Source organism: Alligator sinensis, unplaced genomic scaffold, assembly GCF_000455745.1.
Source record: "Alligator sinensis unplaced genomic scaffold, ASM45574v1 scaffold331_1, whole genome shotgun sequence".
NCBI lineage: Eukaryota > Metazoa > Chordata > Crocodylia > Alligatoridae > Alligator > Alligator sinensis.
The window spans coordinates 2780026-2785823 of NW_005842033.1; the positions used below are offsets into that span (position 1 = coordinate 2780026).

Genomic DNA, 5798 nt, shown 5'->3' on the forward strand with positions numbered 1-5798 from the left:
GGAATGGGCCCTTAAGTATAATGCAAATGATAAATGCTACAAAACCTTGACAGAAAGGGACAAGCTAAAACAGACTAGCACAGTAAAAAGTTGTATCACAAGTTACACCCAAAAGGAAACCTGAGTAATAAAGATTTCAAGGATATTATTTGTTCCTAGTTGTTATCATTAAACTATTCTAGAGGGTTTTTCTCCATTCCACAATAGATTCTGACTGCCAATTATCTAGAATATATGTCATATGCTGTATACAGAATATCACGAAAACGTGGACCAAAATTTGATCTTATGTGCAAGTCAATTCCTCCCGTTTCTGCTTGAGTTCATTAGCTGGTCTGAGGAAGAAGAGTGGTCTGCTATTTGTAAACAATAAAACTGCAGTTATGACAATATTTAAATAACAGAATTCAAAAGGTACAACATCTATGGTTTAAAATTTCAAGTCCAGACAAAAAGCTTACAGAGAGGGAGCAAAGGATCATCGTATACGTGGAATGAAGAAGTAACTACTCACATGAAGAATCATTTCATGAAAAAGTATCACAGAGATCCCTAGCCTGTCATATTCTACTCAAAAAACCTAATTAGAAGCCACATTATTTTCCAAGAGAAAAACCTCAAAGGCCATAAGAGAGGTCCAGCTCTTCTGCTGTGCCGTCTTGACTTCTACTCTATCAAGCAATATGCTTTCAGCAGGGTCTTCCTTCCTCCCTCCCTCCTGCCTGAATGACCAGGGTTACCACGGAGGTTATATGGATTTCTAGAATGAGAGCAATGCCCTTCTGGCATGCTACTCCAATACATACCAATTTCATCCCTTTGCACAGAATGGAAGGAAGCATGGAATCAGGGTAGTCCAGACATTAGGGCTGGAAAGGACCTCCGAAGATCGAGTCCAGCCCCCTGCCCCAGGGGCAGGAAGTCAGCTGGGGTCATAGGATCCCAGTAAGAAAAACATCCAGGTTTCTCTTGAAGGTGTTCAAAGTGGGTGCTTGAATCACCTCCGGTGGCAGGCTGTTCCAGACCTTGGGAGCTCAGACAATAAAGAAATTCTTCCTTATGTCCAGCCTGAAATGGTCTTGCAGGAGTTTATAACCGTTTGACCTTGTCATCCCTTGGGGCGCTCTGGTGAACAAACACTCCCCCAGATCCTGGTGAACACCCCTTATAAAAAACTTATAAGTGGCCAGCAGATTGCCACTGAGCCCACGCTTTTCCAGGCTGAAGAATCCCATAGCTCTCAGCCTCTCATCGTAAGGTCCGTTTTCCTGACCTCTGATCATGCGTATGGCTCTTCTCTGGACTCTCTCAAGCTTCTCCACATCCTTTTTGAATTGTGAAGCCCAAAACTGGACGCAGTACTCCAGCTGCGGCCTCACTAAGGCCGAGGGGAGGGATAGCAAATCAGGGTGACCACCCCAGGCCCAGCACTTTGGGGAGCCCCTGCAGAGCTGAGTAGAGCAGCCACAGCAACTTCACACTGCTGCTGGCTTCTCATCTGGCTGCTCGGCAACACCCCCACCACCACTGCTGAATCCACAGCCTCCGGCCACTTGGCACACCCCTCTCCCCCCCCACAATCTACCACCAGTTTCCTTGTGTCTGGGGGCGGGGCCCTGCACAGGCCGATTTGCCCCAGGCCCCGCACCCTGCTCGGATCACCTCTGCATGGAATCCTATATCATGATTTATAATTATTCCAAGCTTAAAGTCTTTCCCTGTAACAAGTCATTTTCATCAGATTGTCCCCATAAACTTCTGAGACTGAATCAGTTTTAAAATGATCTGATCTCATTAAAATGTTTCTAGTTAATTGAAAAGAGTAGCTGAAAGCCAAAGCACTGTTATATTAAAAACAACCTTAACTGGCTACCTAAAACCACAGCAGTAAAAATATTTTCATCTCAGGATTCAGCCCTGTTCCCAATATGCTCATTTGTCCTGATAGACATTAATAGGGACAAAAGTTACACATAAACCAGTTTAAGTCATCAGAAATTTGTTTAACCCTGTACCAGAACAGAAGTTCAGTACAAATAAACCAGTTTCAAAATGGGTAAAACAGGTTTAAGATCAACCTGGTTGAATGTAGCATCAGACTGAACTGATTTGGGTCAAGCCAGTTTATGAAACTTCTGTCCCAGACCTCTTCCTGGTTTAACAGGGGTTTGGGGTCCGCGGCCAAAATGCCTGGCTGCAGGGCCTGGGTGGGGAGCAGGATGGAGATGCAGGCAGCTCATCCAGCAGGGACGGGGGAGACCACCTCCCTGCCGCTGCACACATTTGCTTGTTCCCTTCCTTTTGGCCCACATCTCTTTCTTCCCATCTTGACTACCCAGTGAGCCAGCTTCAAGAGGAGTTCTGGAGCATGCTGTGCAAATTCCTGGGCCTCATGGGAGATGCAGGTTCAAACTCACTCTCAGTGAGGGGGCCCTAGAAATTTGGATTCCCCACCTCTCAGGAAGTGCCTTGATCACAAGGTTTACAGTCAAAAAGGTGGGAGGGTCCTCACCCCCATCCTTTTCCCTTACTGACCTAAACCACTCACTATTCAAGGTTTCTGCAACTAAAGTTCTAGGGACTAACAGGGTGTTACACATATACCCAGGTGATTCTGTTCCACTGCAGAACTTCTGCAGCCAAAGTAGAGCTGTTTGAGCCTGCTCAGAAGGGAAGGACAGGGCGAACATAGCTACACAGGTGGATACAGGATGCAAAGTCTGCCTAAGTGCTAAATGATGCCTAAGTGCCCAATGATGCAGTCCCCACACACTGGACTGGGCCCCAGTGGTGTGATCCCATGCACCACATCAAACGTGTGGAACCAGATCAGTTGGGCACCCCTGTTTTAGTCCAATAAACCAATTGCCTTATAATGGGACTGCAGAATACTATGCACTTAAATGGTTTATGTACTTAGTTGACAGGCAGCTGAACTGTGCTTATAATAATGGAAGCAATAAGCAACAAATTGGAACTGGCTCTTTGTTATGCAGTTAAGCAATTTACGTCTTTAACTGGTGTGTGTGGGGGGGGGGGGGTTCACTACACTTGCACAATTTAGTAAACTTGGTAGTGCTACCTTTGGCATAATTCACACTTGAGGACACTTTAGTACACTTTCAGTGGGAGTTCTGTCTGAAAAAGGACTCCAGAATTTGGCCTATGCCCTGTATATTTAAGGCAGTGTCTCAATGTGATGTAGCACTAAACTGCAACATAACCTAGAATTATTTAGAACATTTGCATGCCAGATACTCCAATTGCAGGGTTCAAAAGCCAAAAGGAAACATTGGTCATCTGTTTCATAACAAACTAAAATGAAATCCTTTTTAAACTTGGCTTTTCATGATATCATTTACTTTTTATAGCCAGATTTTCAAAACATAGTAATTGCTATTTTTTAAGACATGAATTTGCACAATATTTAATTTACCAGTTTCTCTATATATAGGCTTCAATTTACTAAAATAGCAGATCTCAAAATCCAAAGTTGAAGGGTGGAGACCTAAAAATAAATATGGACAGTTTTATAATTTATACGATAAGAAATCTTGTCATTTTCATAAAAATCACAGAATGCCAAGAGTGGGAAAACCACAAATATAAAAAAACAGAAACAAAAAGAAAGGAAACCATAGCTCTTTGCCCCACCTCCTCAAAAACCATATGGAAACTTCAACGCAACCACTTAGCTATAAGTTCCACATACTGTTTTGTTGTTTTTTAAAAAAAGTATTTAGCCATATAAACCATTCTTCTGTTTCTGTTGGCTCAAGCTGTTCCAGGGCTTATGATTTCTCAGTTAAAATATTTTTAAACATTATTTATGAAAAAAAGAAATACTGACTTTTGTTATCCAGTTTACTCTTTTTGATCCACATAAAAGTACACACAAAACAAAAAACAAAATAAACAAAAACAAAAAAGTCAGCAAAAGCAATTTAAGAGCAGATTTGTTGCGTTTATACCCATTGAATAATTTATTTCCCAGGTAATTCCACCTCATCGTGTGCAAAGTAACAAAGCTTTTATTAGTAAGGAAAGCAAAATGAAAGGCCCTAAAGTTCCTATACACAATATATTGCAAAGTCTTTCACATTTCTGTACAGGAAGAATACATTCACATTCAAATACAGACTCTGTGTAGTTTTCTGAAATATTTAACAATAAGAAAAAAATATTTCATATAGGGAAAAGCTTAAATGCATCACCCTTGACTTTCATCTCCTACCTTCCTGAGATTCTAATGCTCCACAGTACTCGGACAGCATTGGAGTTGCAATGTTGTAACTACATTGATAGAAGAGTACAATTTTAATGCCATAAATGTCTCAATTTGTCATGTGTTCTTCCTCAATTCTTCTTGCTGTTTTGCTCAATCAAAAATATTGCTGCTTATATAATTATCTCCCTGCTCATATTTTTAACTTTAATCTTATCAAATGATAAATTTGTGACAACTATTTCCATGGCAGAATAATGTCTTCATAAACATAAAGCTATAAAGTGGATTCAAACATATAAAGCTTGTCAATTGAAAAGACCAAATGCAAGCCTCTTCAGTAGTAAAAGAGGACAATACAAAAGAAAGCCAATAGCAACTGGGTTGCTATAAAATGAGTCCCCAGCCCCCACATCCCCACTAGTTTTGCTTGAAGGTAAAAAGTAATTCTCTAGAAAACCAAAAATAAATAGAAAGGAGAAACCTAAAGAGGTTCCAAAGAGGAATGTATATTTACTTTTGTGACTTACGTTCTCTACCAAATCTGAAGGGAAAAAACACTCAGCTCCACAGCAATGAAAAATGTATCCTAGGAACGATTTTACTGAAGAAGCACTGCCCACCCTAACATTTACTGACTTAAATGAATATTTCAAATAGCCAAATATAACCTTACTGTTCAGTCAGAGAAAAAAAAAAGATTTCTTCCAACTTTCAGGAATGAAACAACAGTAGTAAATATTACTTCTGCCTGATAAAGTGGCAGGCAATTTTCCATATAAGGTGAAAAATGTTCCATAGGAGTTCTGGCAACACTGTTAATTTGTAGTACTTCCTTAATATTTTAACATAGATTATCATTATATTAACCAACTTTTCAAGAAATATATCATGTCTTTTATACAGGCCAAAAGCTCTAAGTTTTATAAACAACATAAGGAATCTTTAAGTTAACTATTAAATCCCTTTAAACCATATTTAGAGTTTGAGTATAGCTTAGCAACATACAAAATTAATTTAAATCAGAAAACTGTCATCCCAGTTTCATTCTTAAAGGCTCTGGCACCTTACCTTACTTTGGTAATCCAGTACGTTTCACACATTAACTATGGAACTGACTGCTAACAGTCCATCTGTCATTGTAAGTACATCCACAAAGGAGGAGGAAGGGGAGAGGGTTGTAAGCCTGCACACTAGCGGACCAAGAGAACTGTCCATCATTAGTTCTGTACAATCTCCAGGCTGATCATTACCGTGACAGCACAGAGTCAGCAGGGCACCAGCATGTGACTTCTTCCAATGTTTTTTGACATGCTAAAACCGCACTTACATAGCAATTATCAGTACAGAGCTGTAATAGGAAACAAAAAGGCATCTGCAAACTTTTCCTATGTATTACAAAAAGTCACTCGGTGCATTTTGCTAAATGTATTATTATGAAAGAAGCAAGGTGTTTTGTTTTGTTGGGGTTTTTTTGTTTGGTGGGGGTTTTTTTTTGTATACATTTGGTCCAAAAAAGATACAACCAAAAAACAACAACAACAACAACAAAAAACACAACACCCCAACCTTT

General features: G+C 40.0%; 1 protein-coding gene across 1 annotated transcript in view; it reads right to left on the minus strand.

Annotated features, from left to right (window-relative positions):
* TIAM2 (T cell lymphoma invasion and metastasis 2) overlaps positions 1-5371 on the minus strand; it is a 239870-nt gene extending 234499 nt beyond the window's left edge. Inside the window, exon 1 of the mRNA XM_014519343.2 lies at positions 5297-5371. The gene's annotated coding sequence lies outside the window, so the exon portion shown is untranslated. The remainder of the gene's footprint in view (positions 1-5296) is intronic.
* Between the last annotated feature and the right edge of the window lie 427 nt (positions 5372-5798).